The 20,000-nt window shown below is 73.1% G+C and overlaps 1 pseudogene across 1 annotated transcript in view; it reads right to left on the bottom strand.

Annotated features, from left to right (window-relative positions):
* The window catches only part of LOC122545253 (uncharacterized), a 121,015-nt pseudogene that overhangs the window by 14,712 nt on the left and 86,303 nt on the right, over positions 1-20,000 (bottom strand). The window contains exons 14-15 of the transcript XR_015753618.1: positions 16,978-17,111; positions 1,132-1,206 (exon numbers count right to left, since the gene is read on the bottom strand). The product of XR_015753618.1 is annotated as an uncharacterized LOC122545253 (transcript). The remainder of the gene's footprint in view (positions 1-1,131; positions 1,207-16,977; positions 17,112-20,000) is intronic.

The raw sequence follows: 20,000 nt of genomic DNA, 5'->3' as shown, positions 1-20,000 counted from the left end.
ACCCTCCGACAGTGCGGCACTCCATCAGCACTGACCCTCTGACAGTGCCCTCACCCTCAGCACTGACCCTACGACAGTGCCCTCTCCCTCAGCACTGACCCTCTGATAGTGCCCTCTTCCTCAGCACTGACCCTCCGACAGTACCCTCTCCCTCAGCACTGACCCTCCGAAAGTACCCTCTCCCTCAGCACTGACCCTCTGACAGTGCCCACTCCCTCAGCACTGACCATCCGACAGTGCCCACTCCCTCAGTGCTGCCCCTGCGACAGTGCCCACTCCCTCAGCGCTGACCCTCCGACAGTGCCCACTCCCTCAGCACTGACCCTCCGACAGTGCCCACTCCCTCAGCACTGACCCTCTGACAGTGCCCACTCCCTCAGCACTGACCCTCCGACAGTGCCCACTCCCTCAGCACTGACCCTCCGACAGTGCCCACTCCCTCACCACTGACCCTCCGACAGTGCCCACTCCCTCAGCACTGACCCTCCGACAGTGCCCACTCCCTCACCACTGACCCTCCGACAGTGCCCACTCCCTCAGCACTGACCCTCCGACAGTGCCCACTCCCTCAGCACTGACCCTCTGACAGTGCCCACTCCCTCAGCACTGACCCTCCGACAGTGCCCACTCCCTCAGCACTGACCCTCCGACAGTGCCCACTCCCTCAGCACTGACCCTCCGACAGTGCCCACTCCATCAGCACTGACCCTCCGACAGTGCGGCACTCCCTCAGCACTGACCCTCCGACAGTGCCCACTCCCTCAGCACTGACCCTCCGACAGTGCCCACTCCCTCAGCACTGACCCTCCGACAGTGCCCACTCCCTCAGCACTGACTCTCCGACAGTGCCCACTCCCTCAGCACCCCCCCTCCGACAGTGTCCCCTCCCTCAGCACCCCCCCTCCGACAGTGCCCCCTCCCTCAGCACTGACCCTCCGACAGTGTCCCCTCCCTCAGCACTGACCCTCCGACAGTGTCCCCTCCCTTAGCACTGACCCTCCGACAGTGTCCCCTCCCTTAGCACTGACCCTCCGACAGTGTCCCCTCCCTCAGCACTGACCCTCCGACAGTTCCCCCTCCCTTAGCACTGAGCCCTGAGCCGGGACCCCGTGGCCCCTCAGCAATCTTTACCCGCTCCGCTGTGCTGTGACGTCAAAGACTCCTCACTCTTCACAGACCTCAGGGTCACTGTCTCACCTTGACAACCTGTCAGAGAGAACGGAGAAGCTCAGTCATTATGACAAACACTGTACAGGGAGCTTTACTCTGTATCTAACCCCATGCTGTCCCTGTCCCTGGGAGTGTTTGATGGGGGACAGTGTAGAGGGAGCTTTACTCTGTATCTAACCCCTTGCTGTCCCCGTCCCTGGGAGTGTTTGATGAGGGGACAGTGTAGAGGGAGCTTTACTCTGTATCTAACCCCGTGCTGTCCCTGTCCCTGGGAGTGTTTGATGGGGGGGACACTGTAGAGGGAGCTTTACTCTGTATCTAACCCCGTGCTGCCCCTGTCCCCGTCCCCTGTCCCCGTCCCCCTGTCCCTGTACCCGTCCCCTGTCCCCGTCCCCCTGTCCCCTGTCCCCCTGTCCCCGTCCCCTGTCCCCTGTCCCCCTGTCCCCGTCCCCCTGTCCCTGTACCCGTCCCCTGTCCCCGTCCCCCTGTCCCCCTGTCCCCTGTCCCTGTCCCCTGTCCCCCTGTCCCCGTCCCCCTGTCCCTGTACCCGTCCCCTGTCCCCGTCCCCCTGTCCCCCTGTCCCCGTCCCCCTTTCCCCGTCCCCCTGTCCCCTGTCCCCGTCCCCCTGTCCCCGTCCCCCTGTCCCCGTCCCCCTGTCCCTGTCCCCCTGTCCACGTCCCCCTCCCCCTGTCCCCCTGTCCCCGTCCCCCTGTCCCCCTGTCCCCGTCCCCCTGTCCCCGTCCCCCTGTCCCCGTCCCCCTGTCCCTGTCCCCGTCCCCCTGTCCCCCTGTCCCCGTCCCCCTGTCCCCGTCCCCCTGTCCCTGTCCCCCTGTCCCCTGTCCCTGTCCCCGTCCCCCTGCCCCCGTCCCCCTGTCCCCGTCCTCCTGTCCCCTGTCCCTGTCCCCGTCCCCCTGTCCCCGTCCCCCTGTCCCTGTCCCCGTCCCCCTGTCCCTGTCCCCGTCCCCTGTCCCCCTGTCCCTGTCCCCCGGTCCCCGTCCCCCTGTCCCCGTCCCCCTGTCCCCTGTCCCCCTGTCCCCGTCCCCCTGTCCCTGTCCCCGTCCCCTGTCCCCCTGTCCCTGTCCCCCGGTCCCCGTCCCCCTGTCCCCGTCCCCCTGTCCCTGTCCCCCTGTCCCCGTCCCCCTGTCCCTGTCCCCGTCCCCCTGTCCCACTGTCCCCTGTCCCCCTGTCCCCTGTCCCCCTGTCCCTGTCCCCGTCCCCCTGTCCCCGTCCCCCTGTCCCCGTCCCCCTGTCCCTGTCCCACTGTCCCCCTGTCCCCGTCCCCCTGTCCCCGTCCCCCTGTCCCTGTCCCCCTGTCCCCGTCCCCCTGTCCCCCTGTCCCCGTCCCCCTGTCCCCGTCCCCCTGTCCCTGTCCCACTGTCCCCCTGTCCCTGTCCCCCTGTCCCCGTCCCACTGTCCCCCTGTCCCCGTCCCCCTGTCCCCTGTCCCCCTGTCCCTGTCCCCCTGTCCCCGTCCCCCTGTCCCCCTGTCCCCGTCCCCCTGTCCCCGTCCCCCTGTCCCCGTCCCCCTGTCCCCTATCCCCCTGTCCCCGTCCCCCTGTCCCCCTGTCCCCGTCCCCCTGTCCCCTGTCCCCCTGTCCCCGTCCCCCTGTCCCCTGTCCCCGTCCCCCTGTCCCCGTCCCCCTGTCCCTGCCCCCGTCCCCCTGTCCCCTGTCCCCCTGTCCCCGTCCCCCTGTCCCTGTCCCCCTGTCCCCTGTCCCCCTGTCCCCTGTCCCCGTCCCCCTGTCCCCTGTCCCCCTGTCCCTGTCCCCGTCCCCCTGTCCCCTGTCCCCCTGTCCCCGTCCCCCTGTCCCCGTCCCCCTGTCCCCGTCCCCCTGTCCCTGCCCCCGTCCCCCTGTCCCCTGTCCCCCTGTCCCCTGTCCCCGTCCCCCTGTCCCCTGTCCCCCTGTCCCTGTCCCCGTCCCCCTGTCCCCGTCCCCCTGTCCCCTGTCCCCTGTCCCCCTGTCCCCGTCCCCCTGTCCCCGTCCCCCTGTCCCCCTGTCCCTGTCCCCTGTCCCCCTGTCCCCTGTCCCCCTGTCCCCTGTCCCCGTCCCCCTGTCCCCTGTCCCCCTGTCCCTGTCCCCGTCCCCCTGTCCCCTGTCCCCCTGTCCCCGTCCCCCTGTCCCCGTCCCCCTGTCCCCGTCCCCCTGTCCCCGTCCCCCTGTCCCCCTGTCCCTGTCCCCCGTCCCCCTGTCCCCTGTCCCCCTGTCCCCTGTCCCCGTCCCCCTGTCCCCTGTCCCCCTGTCCCCTGTCCCCGTTCCCCTGTCCCCGTCCCCCTGTCCCCCTGTCCCTGTCCCCTGTCCCCCTGTCCCCTGTCCCCCTGTCCCCGTCCCCCTGTCCCCTGTCCCCCTGTCCCCGTCCCCCTGTCCCCGTCCCCTGTCCCCCTGTCCCTGTCCCCGTCCCCCTGTCCCCCTGTCCCCCTGTCCCCTGTCCCCGTCCCCCTGTCCCCGTCCCCCTGTCCCCCTGTCCACTGTCCCCCTGTCCCCGTCCCCCTGTCCCCCTGTCCCCTGTCCCCCTGTCCCCCTGTCCCCCTGTCCCTGTCCCCGTCCCCCCGTCCCCCTGTCCCCTGTCCCCCTGTCCCCGTCCCCCTGTCCCCCTGTCCCCGTCCCCCTGTCCCCCTGTCCCTGTCCCCCTGTCCCCGTCCCCCTGTCCCCGTCCCCCTGTCCCCCTGTCCCCTGTCCCCCTGTCCCCGTCCCCCTGTCCCCCTGTCCCCCTGTCCCCCTGTCCCCGTCCCCCTGTCCCCCTGTCCCCGTCCCCCTGTCCCCCTGTCCCCCTGTCCCCCCGTCCCCCTGTCCCCGTCCCCCTGTCCCCCTGTCCCTGTCCCCCCGTCCCCCTGTCCCCCTGTCCCCCCGTCCCCCTGTCCCCCTGTCCCCGTCCCCCTGTCCCCTGTCCCCCTGTCCCCTGTCCCCCTGTCCCCGTCCCCGTCCCCCTGTCCCCGTCCCCCTGTCCCCCTGTCCCCTGTCCCCCTGTCCCCGTCCCCCTGTCCCCGTCCCCCTGTCCCCCTGTCCCCTGTCCCTGTCCCCGTCCCCCTGTCCCCCTGTCCCCTGTCCCCCTGTCCCCGTCCCCCTGTCCCTGTCCCCCTGTCCCCCTGTCCCTGTCCCCCTGTCCCCGTCCCCCTGTCCCCCTGTCCCCTGTCCCCCTGTCCCCTGTCCCCCTGTCCCCGTCCCCCTGTCTCTGTCCCCCTGTCCCCGTCCCCCTGTCCCCTATCCCCCTGTCCCCGTCCCCCTGTCCCCGTCCCCCGGTCCCCCTGTCCCCGTCCCCCTGTCCCCGTCCCCCTGTCCCCGTCCCCCTGTCCCCGTCCCCCTGTCCCCCTGTCCCCCTGTCCCCGTCCCCCTGTCCCCTATCCCCCTGTCCCCTACCCCCTGTCCCCGTCCCCCTGTCCCCTGTCCCCCTGTCCCCTGTCCCCGTCCCCCTGTCCCCGTCCCCCTGTCCCCGTCCCCCTGTCCCCTGTCCCCTGTCCCCGTCCCCCTGTCCCCGTCCCCCTGTCCCCGTCCCCCTGTCCCCTATCCCCCTGTCCCCGTCCCCCTGTCCCTGTCCCCCTGTCCCCGTCCCCCTGTCCCCGTGTCCCCTATCCCCCTGTCCCCTGTCCCCCTGTCCCCGTCCCCCTGTCCCCGTCCCCCTGTCCCCTATCCCCCTGTCCCCTATCCCCCTGTCCCCGTCCCCCTGTCCCCGTCCCCCTGTCCCCGTCCCCCTGTCCCCTATCCCCCTGTCCCCTGTCCCCCTGTCCCCGTTCCCCTGTCCCCGTCCCCCTGTCCCCATCCCCCTGTCCCCTATCCCCCTGTCCCCTGTCCCCCTGTCCCCGTCCCCCTGTCCCCGTCCCCTATCCCCCTGTCCCCTATCCCCCTGTCCCCGTCCCCCTGTCCCCTGTCCCCCTGTCCCCTATCCCCCTGTCCCCGTCCCCCTGTCCCCGTCCCCCTGTCCCCTGTCCCCGTCCCCCTGTCCCCTGTCCCCCTGTCCCCGTCCCCCTGTCCCCGTCCCCCTGTCCCCGTCCCCCTGTCCCCCGTCCCCCTGTCCCCGTCCCCCTGTCCCCCGTCCCCCTGTCCCCGTCCCCCTGTCCCCCTGTCCCTGTCCCCCTGTCCCCCGTCCCCCTGTCCCCGTCCCCCTGTCCCCCTGTCCCTGTCCCCCTGTCCCCGTCCCCCTGTCCCTGTCCCCCGTCCCCCTGTCCCCGTCCCCCTGTCCCCCTGTCCCTGTCCCCCTGTCCCCCGTCCCCCTGTCCCCTGTCCCCCTGTCGCCTGTCCCCCTGTCCCCCTGTCCCCGTCCCCCTGTCCCCTGTCCCCCTGTCCCCTGTCCCCCTGTCCCCCGTCCCCCTGTCCCCCTGTCCCTGTCCCCCTGTCCCCCGTCCCCCTGTCCCCGTCCCCCTGTCCCCGTCCCCCTGTCCCCCTGTCCCTGTCCCCCTGTCCCCCGTCCCCCTGTCCCCCTGTCCCCCGTCCCCCCGTCCCCCTGTCCCCGTGTCCCCCTGTCCCTGTCCCCCTGTCCCTGTCCCCCTGTCCCCCGTCCCCCTGTTCCCCTGTCCCCGTCCCCCTGTCCCCGTCCCCCTGTCCCCGTCCCCCTGTCCCCTGTCCCCCTGTCCCCTGTCCCCCTGTCCCCGTCCCCCTGTCCCTGTCCCCCTGTCCCCGTCCCCCTGTCCCCCTGTCCCCTGTCCCCCCGTCCCCCTGTCCCCCTGTCCCCGTCCCCGTCCCCCTGTCCCCGTCCCCGTCCTCCTGTCCCCGTCCCCTGTCCCCGTCCCCCTGTCCCTGTCCCCCTGTCCCCGTCCCCCGGTCCCCGCCCCCTGTCCCCGTCCCCCTGTCCCTGTCCCCCTGTCCCTGTCCCCCTGTCCCCGTCCCCCTGTCCCCGTCCCCCTGTCCCCGTCCCCCTGTCCCCCTGTCCCTGTCCCCCTGTCCCCCGTCCCCCTGTCCCCGTCCCCCTGTCCCCCTGTCCCTGTCCCCCTGTCCCCGTCCCCCTGTCCCCCGTCCCCCTGTCCCCGTCCCCCTGTCCCCCTGTCCCTGTCCCCCTGTCCCCCGTCCCCCTGTCCCCTGTCCCCCTGTCGCCTGTCCCCCTGTCCCCCTGTCCCCGTCCCCCTGTCCCCTGTCCCCTGTCCCCCGTCCCCCTGTCCCCCTGTCCCTGTCCCCCTGTCCCCCGTCCCCCTGTCCCCGTCCCCCTGTCCCCGTCCCCCTGTCCCCCTGTCCCTGTCCCCCTGTCCCCCGTCCCCCTGTCCCCCTGTCCCCCGTCCCCCCGTCCCCCTGTCCCCGTGTCCCCCTGTCCCTGTCCCCCTGTCCCTGTCCCCCTGTCCCCCGTCCCCCTGTCCCCCTGTCCCCGTCCCCCTGTCCCCGTCCCCCTGTCCCCGTCCCCCTGTCCCCTGTCCCCCTGTCCCCTGTCCCCCTGTCCCCGTCCCCCTGTCCCTGTCCCCCTGTCCCCGTCCCCCTGTCCCCCTGTCCCCTGTCCCCCCGTCCCCCTGTCCCCCTGTCCCCGTCCCCCTGTCCCCGTCCCCCTGTCCCCGTCCCCGTCCTCCTGTCCCCGTCCCCTGTCCCCGTCCCCCTGTCCCTGTCCCCCTGTCCCCGTCCCCCGGTCCCCGCCCCCTGTCCCCGTCCCCCTGTCCCTGTCCCCCTGTCCCTGTCCCCCTGTCCCCGTCCCCCTGTCCCCGTCCCCCTGTCCCCGTCCCCCTGTCCCCCTGTCCCCTGTCCCCCCGTCCCCCTGTCCCCGTCCCCCTGTCCCCGTCCCCCTGTCCCCCTGTCCCCTGTCCCCCCGTCCCCCTGTCCCCCTGTCCCCGTCCCCCTGTCCCCGTCCCCCTGTCCCCGTCCCCCTGTCCCCCGTCCCTGTCCCCCTGTCCCCGTCCCCCTGTCCCCCTGTCCCCTGTCCCCCTGTCCCCCTGTCCCCGTCCCCCTGTCCCCCTGTCCCCTGTCCCCCTGTCCCCCTGTCCCCGTCCCCCCGTCCCCCTGTCCCCGTCCTCCTGTCCCCGTCCCCTGTCCCCGTCCCCCTGTCCCTGTCCCCCTGTCCCCGTCCCCCGGTCCCCGCCCCCTGACCCGGCCCCGTGCCCCTGTCCCCTGTCCCCTGTCCCCTGTCCCCGTCCCCCTGTCCCCGTCCCCCTGTCCCCGTTCCCCTGTCCCCCTGTCCCTGTCCCCCTGTCCCCGTCCCCCTGTCCCCCTGTCCCCGTCCCCCTGTCCCCGTCCCCCTGTCCCCCTGTCCCCGTCCCCCTGTCCCCTGTCCCCCTGTCCCTGTCCCCGTCCCCCTGTCCCCGTCCCCTGTCCCCCTGTCCCCGTCCCCCTGTCCCCGTCCCCCTGTCCCCCTGTCCCCGTCCCCCTGTCCCCGTCCCCCTGTCCCCGTCCCCCTGTCCCCGTCCCCCTGTCCCCCTGTCCCCGTCCCCCTGTCCCCGTCCCCCTGTCCCCCTGTCCCCGTCCCCCTGTCCCCGTCCCCCTGTCCCCGTCCCCCTGTCCCTGTCCCCCTGTCCCCGTCCCCCTGTCCCCGTCCCCCTGTCCCCTGTCCCCCTGTCCCCGTCCCCCTGTCCCCCTGTCCCCTGTCCCCCTGTCCCCTGTCCCCCTGTCCCCGTCCCCCTGTCCCTGTCCCCCTGTCCCCGTCCCCCTGTCCCCCTGTCCCCTGTCCCCCCGTCCCCCTGTCCCCCTGTCCCCGTCCCCCTGTCCCGTCCCCCTGTCCCCGTCCCCCTGTCCCCGTCCCCCTGTCCCGTCCCCCTGTCCCCGTCCCACTGTCCCCGTCCCCGCGTCCCCCTGTCCCCGTCCCCCTGTCCCCCTGTCCCCCTGTCCCCGTCCCCCTGTCCCCGTCCCCCTGTCCCCGTCCCCCTGTCCCCGTCCCCTGTCCCCGTCCCCCTGTCCCCGTCCCCCTGTCCCCGTCCCCGTCCCCCTGTCCCCGTCCCCCTGTCCCCCTGTCCCTGTCCCCCTGTCCCCGTCCCCCTGTCCCTGTCCCCGTGTCCCCCTGTCCCCGTCCCCCTGTCCCTGTCCCCGTGTCCCCTGTCCCCGTCCCCCTGTCCCCGTCCCCCTGTCCCCCTGTCACCGTCCCCCTGTCCCCGTCCCCCTGTCCCCGTCCCCCTGTCCCCGTCCCCCTGTCCCCGTCCCCCTGTCCCTGTCCCCCTGTCCCCCTGTCCCCGTCCCCCTGTCCCCCTGTCCCCTGTCCCCCTGTCCCCGTCCCCCTGTCCCTGTCCCCGTGTCCCCCTGTCCCCGTCCCCCTGTCCCTGTCCCCGTCCCCCTGTCCCCGTCCCCCTGTCCCCGTCCCCCTGTCCCCTGTCCCCGTCCCCGTCCCCCTGTCCCCGTCCCCCTGTCCCCGTCCCCCCGTCCCCCTGTCCCCTGTCCCCCTGTCCCCGTCCCACTGTCCCCCTGTCCCCGTCCCCCTGTCCCCCTGTCCCCATCCCCCTGTCCCCTGTCCCCCTGTCCCCGTCCCCCTGTCCCCGTCCCCCTGTCCCCTGTCCCCCTGTCCCCATCCCCCTGTCCCCGTCCCCCTGTCCCCGTCCCCCTGTCCCTGTCCCCGTCCCCCTGTCCCCGTCCCCCTGTCCCCGTCCCCCCGTCCCCCTGTCCCTGTCCCCCTGTCCCCGTCCCCCTGTCCCTGTCCCCGTCCCCCTGTCCCCGTCCCCCTGTCCCCGTCCCCCTGTCCCTGTCCCCGTCCCCCTGTCCCCGTCCCCCTGTCCCTGTCCCCGCCCCCGTCCCCCTGTCCCCCCGTCCCCCAGTCTCTGTCCCCCTGTCCCCGTCCCCCTGTCCCCGTCCACCTGTCCCCGTCCCCCTGTCCCCGTCCCCCTGTCCCCGTCCCCCTGTCCCCGTCCCCCGTCCCTCCGTCCCCCTGTCCCCGTCCCCCTGTCCCTGTCCCCGTGTCCCCTGTCCCCGTCCCCCTGTCCCCGTCCCCCTGTCCCCCTGTCACCGTCCCCCTGTCCCCGTCCCCCTGTCCCCGTCCCCCTGTCCCCGTCCCCCTGTCCCTGTCCCCGTGTCCCCCTGTCCCCGTCCCCCTGTCCCTGTCCCCGTCCCCCTGTCCCCGTCCCCCTGTCCCCGTCCCCCTGTCCCCTGTCCCCGTCCCCGTCCCCCTGTCCCCGTCCCCCTGTCCCCGTCCCCCCGTCCCCCTGTCCCCTGTCCCCCTGTCCCCGTCCCACTGTCCCCCTGTCCCCGTCCCCCTGTCCCCCTGTCCCCATCCCCCTGTCCCCGTCCCCCTGTCCCCGTCCCCCTGTCCCCTGTCCCCCTGTCCCCATCCCCCTGTCCCCGTCCCCCTGTCCCCGTCCCCCTGTCCCCGTCCCCCTGTCCCCGTCCCCCTGTCCCCCTGTCCCTGTCCCCCTGTCCCCGTCCCCCTGTCCCTGTCCCCGTCCCCCTGTCCCTGTCCCCGTCCCCCTGTCCCCGTCCCCCTGTCCCTGTCCCCGCCCCCGTCCCCCTGTCCCCCCGTCCCCCAGTCTCTGTCCCCCTGTCCCCGTCCCCCTGTCCCCTGTCCCCCTGTCCCCTGTCCCCCCGTCCCCCTGTCCCCGTCCCCCTGTCCCTCCGTCCCCCTGTCCCCGTCCCCCTGTCCCCGTCCCCCTGTCCCCTGTCCCCCTGTCCCCTGTCCCCCCGTCCCCCTGTCCCTCCGTCCCCCTGTCCCCGTCCCCCTGTCCCCGTCCCCCTGTCCCCTGTCCCCCCGTCCCCCTGTCCCCGTCCCCCTGTCCCCGTCCCCCGTCCCTCCGTCCCCCTGTCCCCGTCCCCCTGTCCCCGTCCCCCTGTCCCCGTCCCCCGTCCCTCCGTCCCCCTGTCCCCGTCCCCCTGTCCCCGTCCCCCTGTCCCCCCGTCCCCCTGTCCCCGTCCCCCTGTCCCCGTCCCCCTGTCCCCGTCCCCCTGTCCCCGTCCCCCTGTCTCTGTCCCCCTGTCCCCGTCCCCCTGTCCCCGTCCCCCTGTCCCTCCGTCCCCCTGTCCCCGTCCCCCTGTCCCCGTCCCCCTGTCCCCGTCCCCCTGTCCCTCCGTCCCCCTGTCCCCGTCCCCCTGTCCCCATCCCCCTGTCCCCGTCCCCCTGTCCCCCTGTCCCCGTCCCCCTGTCCCCGTCCCCCTGTCCCCCTGTCCCCATCCCCCTGTCCCCGTCCCCCTGTCCCCCTGTCCCCGTCCCCCTGTCCCCGTCCCCCTGTCCCCCTGTCCCCATCCCCCTGTCCCCGTCCCCCTGTCCCCCTGTCCCCATCCCCCTGTCCCCGTCCCCCTGTCCCCCTGTCCCCGTCCCCGTCCCCGTCCCCCTGTCCCCGTCCCCCTGTCCCCGTCCCCCTGTCCCCTGTCCCTGTCCCCGTCCCCCTGTCCCCGTCCCCCTGTCCCCGTCCCCCTGTCCCTCCGTCCCCCGTCCCCTGTCCCCCTGTCCCCCATCCCCCTGTCCCCGTCCCCCTGTCCCCGTCCCCCTGTCCCCGTCCCCCTGTTCCCATCCCCCTGTCCCCGTCCCCCTGTCCCCCTGTCCCCCTGTCCCTCCGTCCCCCTGTCCCCTGTCCCCTTGTCCCCCATCCCCCTGTCCCCTGTCCCCCTGTCCCCCATCCCCCTGTCCCCGTCCCCCTGTCCCCGTCCCCCTGTCCCCGTCCCCCTGTCCCTGTCCCCGTCCCCCTGTCCCCTGTCCCCCTGTCCCCGTCCCCCTGTCCCCCTGTCCCCTGTCCCCCTGTCCCCGTCCCCCTGTCCCCGTCCCCCTGTCCCCGTCCCCGTCCCCCTGTCCCCCTCCCCCTGTCCCCGTCCCCCTGTCCCTGTCCCCGTCCCCCTGTCCCTGTCCCCGTCCCCCTGTCCCCGTCCCCCTGTCCCCGTCCCCCTGTCCCCGTCCCCCTGTCCCCGTCCCCCTGTCCCTGTCCCCGTCCCCCGGTCCCCCTGTCCCCCCGTCCCCCTGTCCCCGTCCCCTGTCCCCGTCCCCCTGTCCCCGTCCCCGTCCCCCTGTCCCCGTCCCCCTGTCCCCCTGTCCCCTGTCCCCCTATCCCTGTCCCCCTGTCCCCGTCCCCCTGTCCCTGTCCCCGTCCCCCTGTCCCCGTCCCCCTGTCCCCCTGTCCCTGTCCCCGTCCCCCTGTCCCCCTGTCCCCCCGTCCCCCTGTCCCCTGTCCCCATCCCCCTGTCCCCGTCCCCCCGTCCCCCTGTCCCCGTCCCCCTGTCCCCGTCCCCCTGTCCCCTGTCCCCCTGTCCCCTGTCCCCCTGTCCCCTGTCCCCCTGTCCCCTGTCCCCGTCCCCCTGTCCCCTGTCCCCATCCCCCTGTCCCCGTCCCCCCGTCCCCCTGTCCCCGTCCCCCTGTCCCCGTCCCCCTGTCCCCTGTCCCCCTGTCCCCTGTCCCCATCCCCCTGTCCCCGTCCCCCCGTCCCCCTGTCCCCGTCCCCCTGTCCCCGTCCCCCTGTCCCCGTCCCCCTGTCCCCTGTCCCCCTGTCCCCTGTCCCCCTGTCCCCTGTCCCCCTGTCCCCGTCCCCCTGTCCCTGTCCCCGTCCCCCTGTCCCCGTCCCCCTGTCCCCCTGTCCCTGTCCCCGTCCCCCTGTCCCCCCGTCCCCCTGTCCCCCCGTCCCCCTGTCCCCCCGTCCCCCTGTCCCCGTCCCCCTGTCCCCGTCCCCCTGTCCCCTGTCCCCCTGTCCCCTGTCCCCCTGTCCCCCCGTCCCCCTGTCCCCCCGTCCCCCTGTCCCCGTCCCCCCGTCCCCGTCCCCCTGTCCCCCTGTCCCTGTCCCCGTCCCCCTGTCCCCGTCCCCCTGTCCCTGTCCCCGTCCCCCTGTCCCCCTGTCCCCCCGTCCCCCTGTCCCCGTCCCTGTCCCCGTCCCCCTGTCCCCCTGTCCCCCCGTCCCCCTGTCCCCCCGTCACCCTGTCCCCCCGTCCCCCTGTCCCCGTCCCCCTGTCCCCGTCCCCCTGTCCCCTGTCCCCCTGTCCCCTGTCTCCTGTCCCCCTGTCCCCTGTCCCCTGTCCCCCCGTCCCCCTGTCCCCGTCCCCCTGTCCCCGTCCCCCTGTCCCCTGTCCCCCTGTCCCCTGTCTCCTGTCCCCCTGTCCCCTGTCCCCTGTCCCCCTGTCCCTGTCCCCGTCCCCCTGTCCCCCTGTCCCCCCGTCCCCCCGTCCCCCTGTCCCCCTGTCCCCCCGTCCCCCTGTCCCCATCCCCCTGTCCCCGTCCCCCTGTCCCCGTCCCCCTGTCCCCTGTCCCCCTGTCCCCTGTCCCCCTGTCCCCCTGTCCCCGTCCCCCTGTCCCCCCGTCCCCCTGTCCCCCCGTCCCCCTGTCCCCATCCCCCTGTCCCCATCCCCCTGTCCCCGTCCCCCTGTCCCCATCCCCCTGTCCCCATCCCCCTGTCCCCGTCCCCCTGTCCCCGTCCCCCTGTCCCCATCCCCCTGTCCCCATCCCCCTGTCCCCGTCCCCCTGTCCCCGTCCCCCTGTCCCCTGTCCCCCTGTCCCCGTCCCCCTGTCCCCATCCCCCTGTCCCCGTCCCCCTGTCCCCGTCCCCCTGTCCCCTGTCCCCCTGTCCCCTGTCCCCCTGTCCCCTGTTCCCCTGTCCCCTGTCCCCCTGTCCCCGTCCCCGTCCCCCTGTCCCCTGTCCCCCTGTCCCCCTGTCCCCTGTCCCCCTGTCCCCTGTCCCCCTGTCCCCGTCCCCGTCCCCCTGTCCCCTGTCCCCCTGTCCCCGTCCCCCTGTCCCCTGTCCCCCTGTCCCCCTGTCCCCGTCCCCCTGTCCCTGTCCCCGTCCCCCTGTCCCCGTCCCCCTGTCCCCCCGTCCCTGTCCCCGTCCCCCTGTCCCCCCGTCCCCCTGTCCCCGTCCCCCTGTCCCCTGTCCCCATCCCCCTGTCCCCGTCCCCCCGTCCCCCTGTCCCTGTCCCCGTCCCCCTGTCCCCGTCCCCCTGTCCCTGTCCCCGTCCCCCTGTCCCCCTGTCCCCTGTCCCCCTGTCCCCCTGTCCCCCTGTCCCCGTCCCCCTGTCCCCCTGTCCCCCCGTCCCCCCGTCCCCCTGTCCCCATCCCCCTGTCCCCGTCCCCCGTCCCCTGTCCCCTGTCCCCCTGTCCCCTGTCCCCGTCCCCCTGTCCCTGTCCCCGTCCCCCTGTCCCCGTCCCCCTGTCCCTGTCCCCGTCCCCCTGTCCCCGTCCCCCTGTCCCCGTCCCCCTGTCCCCGTCCCCGTCCCCCTGTCCCCGTCCCCCTGTCCCCGTCCCCCTGTCCCCGTCCCCCTATCCCCCTGTCCCCGTCCCCCTGTCCCCGTCCCCGTCCCCCTGTCCCCGTCCCCCTGTCCCCCTGTCCCCGTCCCCCTGTCCCCCTGTCCCCCTGTCCCCGTCCCCCTGTCCCCTGTCCCCCTGTCCCTGTACCCGTCCCCGTCCCCCTGTCCCCTGTCCCCCTGTCCCTGTCCCTGTCCCCCTGTCCCCTGTCCCCCTGTCCCCTGTCCCCCTGTCCCTGTCCCCCTGTCCCCTGTCCCCCTGTCCCTGTCCCTGTCCCCCTGTCCCCTGTCCCCGTCCCCCTGTCCCCTGTCCCCCTGTCCCTGTACCCGTCCCCGTCCCCCTGTCCCCGTCCCCCTGTCCCTGTACCCGTCCCCGTCCCCCTGTCCCTGTCCCCCTGTCCCCGTCCCCCTGTCCCTGTCCCCGTCCCCCTGTCCCCGTCCCCCTGTCCCCTGTCCCCCTGTCCCCGTCCCCCTGTCCCCGTCCCCCTGTCCCCGTCCCCCTGTCCCCCGTCCCCGTCCCCCTGTCCCCGTCCCCCTGTCCCCGTCCCCCTGTCCCCCTGTCCCCGTCCCCCTGTCCCCCTGTCCCCGTCCCCCTGTCCCCCTGTCCCCTGTCCCCTGTCCCCGTCCCCTGTCCCCGTCCCCCTGTCCCTGTCCCCCTGTCCCCGTCCCCCTGTCCCCGTCCCCCTGTCCCCGTCCCCCTGTCCCCCTGTCCCCGTCCCCCTGTCCCCGTCCCCCTGTCCCCTGTCCCCTGTCCCCGTCCCCTGTCCCTGTCCCCCTGTCCCCGTCCCCTGTCCCCGTCCCCCTGTCCCCGTCCCCCTGTCCCCTGTCCCCTGTCCCCTGTCCCCGTCCCCTGTCCCCGTCCCCCTGTCCCTGTCCCCCTGTCCCCGTCCCCCTGTCCCCGTCCCCCTGTCCCCGTCCCCCTGTCCCCCGTCCCCTGTCCCCGTCCCCCTGTCCCCGTGTCCCCCCTGTCCCCGTCCCCCTGTCCCCGTCCCCCTGTCCCCCTGTCCCCGTCCCCCTGTCCCCCTGTCCCCGTCCCCCTGTCCCCCTGTCCCCTGTCCCCTGTCCCCGTCCCCCTGTCCCCGTCCCCCTGTCCCCCTGTCCCCGTCCCCCTGTCCCCGTCCCCCTGTCCCCGTCCCCCTGTCCCCCGTCCCCGTCCCCCTGTCCCCCTGTCCCCCGTCCCCTGTCCCCGTCCCCCTGTCCCTGTCCCCCTGTCCCCGTCCCCCTGTCCCTGTCCCCCCGTCCCCTGTCCCCATCCCCCTGACTCCGTCCCCCTGTCCCCGTCCCCCTGTCCCTGTCCCCCCGTCCCCCTGTCCCCCTGTCCCCGTCCCCCTGTCCCCGTCCCCCTGTCCCCGTCCCCCTGTCCCCGTCCCCCTGTCCCCCTGTCCCCGTCCCCCCGTCCCCCTGTCCCCCTGTCCCCGTCCCCCTGTCCCCGTCCCCCGTCCCCGTCCCCCTGTCCCCGTCCCCCTGTCCCTGTCCCCCCGTCCCCCGTCCCCCTGTCCCCGTCCCCCTGTCCCCGTCCCCTGTCCCCGTCCCCCTGTCCCCGTCCCCCTGTCCCTGTCCCCCTGTCCCCGTCCCCCTGTCCCCCTGTCCCCCTGTCCCCGTCCCCCTGTCCCCCTGTCCCCGTCCCCCCGTCCCCCTGTCCCCCTGTCCCCGTCCCCCTGTCCCCGTCCCCCTGTCCCTGTCCCCCCGTCCCCCGTCCCCCTGTCCCCGTCCCCCTGTCCCCGTCCCCCTGTCCCCGTCCCCCTGTCCCTGTCCCCCCGTCCCCCTGTCCCCCCGTCCCCCTGTCCCCCTGTCCCCGTCCCCCTGTCCCCTGTCCCCTGTCCCCGTCCCCCTGTCCCCGTCCCCCTGTCCCCCTGTCCCCGTCCCCCTGTCCCCGTCCCCCTGTCCCCGTCCCCCTGTCCCCCTGTCCCCGTCCCCCTGTCCCCCTGTCCCCTGTCCCCTGTCCCCTGTCCCCGTCCCCTGTCCCCGTCCCCCTGTCCCTGTCCCCCTGTCCCCGTCCCCCTGTCCCTGTCCCCCCGTCCCCTGTCCCCATCCCCCTGACTCCGTCCCCCTGTCCCCGTCCCCCTGTCCCTGTCCCCCCGTCCCCCTGTCCCCCTGTCCCCGTCCCCCTGTCCCCGTCCCCCTGTCCCTGTCCCCCCGTCCCCCGTCCCCCTGTCCCCGTCCCCCTGTCCCCGTCCCCCTGTCCCCGTCCCCCTGTCCCTGTCCCCCCGTCCCCCTGTCCCCCCGTCCCCCTGTCCCCCTGTCCCCGTCCCCCTGTCCCCTGTCCCCTGTCCCCGTCCCCCTGTCCCCGTCCCCCTGTCCCCCTGTCCCCGTCCCCCTGTCCCCGTCCCCCTGTCCCCGTCCCCCTGTCCCCCTGTCCCCGTCCCCCTGTCCCCCTGTCCCCTGTCCCCTGTCCCCTGTCCCCGTCCCCTGTCCCCGTCCCCCTGTCCCTGTCCCCCTGTCCCCGTCCCCCTGTCCCTGTCCCCCCGTCCCCTGTCCCCATCCCCCTGACTCCGTCCCCCTGTCCCCGTCCCCCTGTCCCTGTCCCCCCGTCCCCCTGTCCCCCTGTCCCCGTCCCCCTGTCCCCGTCCCCCTGTCCCCGTCCCCCTGTCCCCCTGTCCCCGTCCCCCCGTCCCCCTGTCCCCCTGTCCCCGTCCCCCTGTCCCCGTCCCCCGTCCCCGTCCCCCTGTCCCCGTCCCCCTGTCCCTGTCCCCCCGTCCCCCGTCCCCCTGTCCCCGTCCCCCTGTCCCCGTCCCCTGTCCCCGTCCCCCTGTCCCCGTCCCCCTGTCCCTGTCCCCCTGTCCCCGTCCCCCTGTCCCCGTCCCCCTGTCCCCCTGTCCCCGTCCCCCTGTCCCCCTGTCCCCGTCCCCCTGTCCCTGTCCCCCCGTCCCCCGTCCCCCGTCCCCCTGTCCCCGTCCCCCTGTCCCCGTCCCCCTGTCCCCGTCCCCCTGTCCCTGTCCCCCCGTCCCCCTGTCCCCCCGTCCCCCTGTCCCCCTGTCCCCGTCCCCCTGTCCCCCTGTCCCCGTCCCCCTGTCCCCCTGTCCCCGTCCCCCTGTCCCCGTCCCCCTGTCCCTGTCCCCCCGTCCCCCGTCCCCCGTCCCCCTGTCCCCGTCCCCCTGTCCCCGTCCCCCTGTCCCCGTCCCCCTGTCCCTGTCCCCCCGTCCCCCTGTCCCCCCGTCCCCCTGTCCCCCTGTCCCTGTCCCCTGTCCCTGTCCCCCTGTCCCCGTCTCCCTGTCCCCGTCCCCCTGACCCCGTCCCCCTGACCCCGTCCCCCTGTCCCCTGTCCCCGTCCCCCTGTCCCCATCCCCCTGTCCCCCTGTCCCTGTCCCCCCGTCCCCCTGTCCCCCCGTCCCCCCGTCCCCCTGTCCCTGTCCCCTGTCCCTGTCCCCCTGTCCCCGTCCCCCTGTCCCCGTCCCCCTGACCCCGTCCCCCTGACCCCGTCCCCCTGTCCCCTGTCCCCTGTCCCCGTCCCCCTGTCCCCCTGTCCCCGTCCCCCTGTCCCCTGTCCCCGTCCCCCTGTCCCCCTGTCCCCGTCCCCCTGTCCCCGTCCCCCTGTCCCCGTCCCCCTGTCCCTGTCCCCTGTCCCCGTCCCCTGTCCCCGTCCCCCTGTCCCTGTCCCCGTCCCCCTGTCCCCTGTCCCTGTCCCCGTCCCCCTGTCCCCGTCCCCCTGTCCCTGTCCCCGTCCCCCTGTCCCCGTCCCCCTGTCCCTGTCCCGTCCCCCTGTCCCCGTCCCCCTGTCCCGTCCCTGGGGGGGTTGATGATGCCTGTAGCTGGGCATTGCCGATGGGCTGGTCTGATACCTGGGTCTCTCCCCGTGATTTTGAACATTTCTGGTTGTGATTTCCTTCTGGATAACACGGAGACCTTCCCTGTGGTGAAGAAGCTTTTCCAGCTCGCTCCTCCCGGTTTCCGGATCTTTCCACCACCTCTCGCCCTGTCGCAATGGGTTAGGATGACATGTAGTTAGGACGTGGGCTCATTCCCGTGTCACTCTGCACTGTCCCAGAGAGACCTCCTAGTGTCTGACCCTCTGTCCCAGAGAGACCTCCCAGTGTCTGACCCTCTGTCCCAGAGAGACCTCCCACTGTCTGATCCTCTGTCCCAGAGAGACCTCCCAGTGTCTGACCCTCTGTCCCAGAGAGACCTCCCACTGTCTGATCCTCTGCCCCAGAGAGACCTCCCAGTGTCTGACACTCGGTCCCAGAGAGAGACCTCCCAGTGTCTGACCCTCTGTCCCAGAGAGACATCCCAGTGTCTGACCCTCTGTCCCAGAGAGAGACCTCCCAGAGTCTGACCCTCTGTCCCAGAGAGACCTCCCACTGTCTGACCCTCTGTCCCAGAGAGAGACCTCCCAGTGTCTGACCCTCTGTCCCAGAGAGATCTCCCAGAGTCTGATCCTCTGTCCCAGAGAGACCTCCCAGTGTCTGACCCTCTGTCCCAGAGAGACCTCCCACTGTCTGATCCTCTGTCCCAGAGAGACCTCCCAGTGTCTGACCCTCTGTCCCAGAGAGACCTCCCAGTGTCTGACCCTCTGTCCCAGAGAGAGACCTCCCAGTGTCTGACCCTCTGTCCCAGAGAGAGACCTCCCAGTGTCTGACCCTCTGTCCCAGAGAGACCTCCCAGTGTCTGACCCTCTGTCCCAGAGAGACCTCCCAGTGTCTGACCCTCTGTCCCAGAGAGACCTCCCACTGTCTGATCCTCTGTCCCAGAGAGACCACCCAGTGTCTGACCCTCTGTCCCAGAGAGACCTCCCACTGTCTGATCCTCTGTCCCAGAGAGACCTCCCAGTGTCTGACCCTCTGTCCCAGAGAGACCTCCCACTGTCTGATCCTCTGTCCCAGAGAGACCTCCCAGTGTCTGACCCTCGGTCCCAGAGAGAGACCTCCCAGTGTCTGACCCTCTGTCCCAGAGAGACATCCCAGTGTCTGACCCTCTGTCCCAGAGAGAGACCTCCCAGAGTCTGACCCTCTGTCCCAGAGAGAGAGACCTCCCAGAGTCTGACCCTCTGTCCCAGAGAGACCCCCCACTGTCCGACCCTCTGTCCCAGAGAGACCTCCCACTGTCTGACCCTCTGTCCCAGAGAGAGAGAGACCTCCCAGTATCTGACCCTCTGTCCCAGAGAGAAACCTCCCAGTGTCTGACCCTCTGTCCCAGAGAGACCTCCCAGTGTCTGACCCTCTGTCCCAGAGAGAGACCTCCCAGTGTCTGACCCTCTGTCCCAGAGAGATCTCCCAGTGTCTCACCCTCTGTCCCAGAGAGAGACCTCCCAGTATCTGACCCTCTGTCCCAGTGAGACCTCCCACTGTCTGACCCTCTGTCCCAGAGAGAGACTTCCCACTGTCTGACCCTCTGTCCCAGAGGGAGACTTCCCACTGTCTGATCCTCTGTCCCAGAGAGACCGCCCAGTGTCTGACCAGCAGCCCCAGAGAGACCTTCCATTGTCTGATCCTCTGTCCCAGAGAGACCTCCCAGTGTCTGACCCTCTGTCCCAGAGAGATCTCCCAGTTTCTGACCCTCTGTCCCAGAGAGTGCCCCCCCAGTGTCTGACCCTGTCCCAGAGAGTGCCCCCCCAGTGTCTGACCCTGTCCCAGAGAGTGCCCCCCCAGTGTCTGACCTTGTCCCAGAGAGTGCCCCCCCCAGTGTCTGACCCTGTCCCAGAGAGTGCCCTCCCAGTGTCTGACCCTGTCCCAGAGAGTGCCCCCCCAGTGTCTGACCCTGTCCCAGAGAGTGCCCCCCCAGTGTCTGACCCTGTCCCAGAGAGTGCCCCCCCAGTGTCTGACCCTGTCCCAGAGAGTGCCCCCCCAGTGTCTGACCCTGTCCCAGAGAGTGCCCCCCCAGTGTCTGACCCTGTCCCAGAGAGTGCCCCCCCAGTGTCTGACCCTGTCCCAGAGAGTGCCCCCCCAGTGTCTGACCCTGTCCCAGAGAGTGCCCTCCCAGTGTCTGACCCTGTCCCAGAGAGTGCCCCCCCAGTGTCTGACCCTGTCCCAGAGAGTGCCCCCCCAGTGTCTGACCCTGTCCCAGAGAGTGCCCCCCCAGTGTCTGACCCTGTCCCAGAGTGTGCCCCCCCAGTGTCTGACCCTGTCCCAGAGAGTGCCCTCCCAGTGTCTGACCCTGTCCCAGAGAGTGACCCCCCAGTGTCTGACCCTGTCCCAGAGAGTGCCCCCCCAGTGTCTGACCCTGTCCCAGAGAGTGCCCCCCCAGTGTCTGACCCTGTCCCAGAGAGTGCCCCCCCAGTGTCTGACCCTGTCCCAGAGAGTGCCCTCCCAGTGTCTGACCCTGTCCCAGAGAGTGCCCCCCAGTGTCTGACCCTGTCCCAGAGAGTGCCCTCCCAGTGTCTGACCCTGTCCCAGAGAGTGCCCCCCCAGTGTCTGACCCTGTCCCAGAGAATGCCCCCCCAGTGTCTGACCCTGTCCCAGAGAGTGCCCCCCCAGTGTCTGACCCTGTCCCAGAGAGTGCCCCCCCAGTGTCTGACCCTGTCCCAGAGAGTGCCCCCCCAGTGTCTGACCCTGTCCCAGAGAGTGCCCCCCCAGTGTCTGACCCTGTCCCAGAGAGTGCCCCCCCAGTGTCTGACCCTGTCCCAGAGAGTGCCCTCCCAGTGTCTGACCCTGTCCCAGAGAGTGCCCCCCCAGTGTCTGACCCTGTCCCAGAGAGTGCCCCCCCAGTGTCTGACCCTGTCCCAGAGAGTGCCCTCCCAGTGTCTGACCCTGTCCCAGAGAGTGCCCCCCCAGTGTCTGACCCTGTCCCAGAGAGTGCCCCCCCAGTTTCTGACCCTGTCCCAGAGAGTGCCCCCCCAGTGTCTGACCCTGTCCCAGAGAGTGCCCCC

The sequence above is a fragment of the Chiloscyllium plagiosum genome, unplaced genomic scaffold (assembly GCF_037043375.1).
Source record: "Chiloscyllium plagiosum isolate Xiang-an unplaced genomic scaffold, Cpla_swu_hap1 HiC_scaffold_38, whole genome shotgun sequence".
NCBI lineage: Eukaryota > Metazoa > Chordata > Chondrichthyes > Orectolobiformes > Hemiscylliidae > Chiloscyllium > Chiloscyllium plagiosum.
Note: the sequence above shows the minus strand (reverse complement) of the source record. Positions and strands in the feature narration are given on the sequence as shown.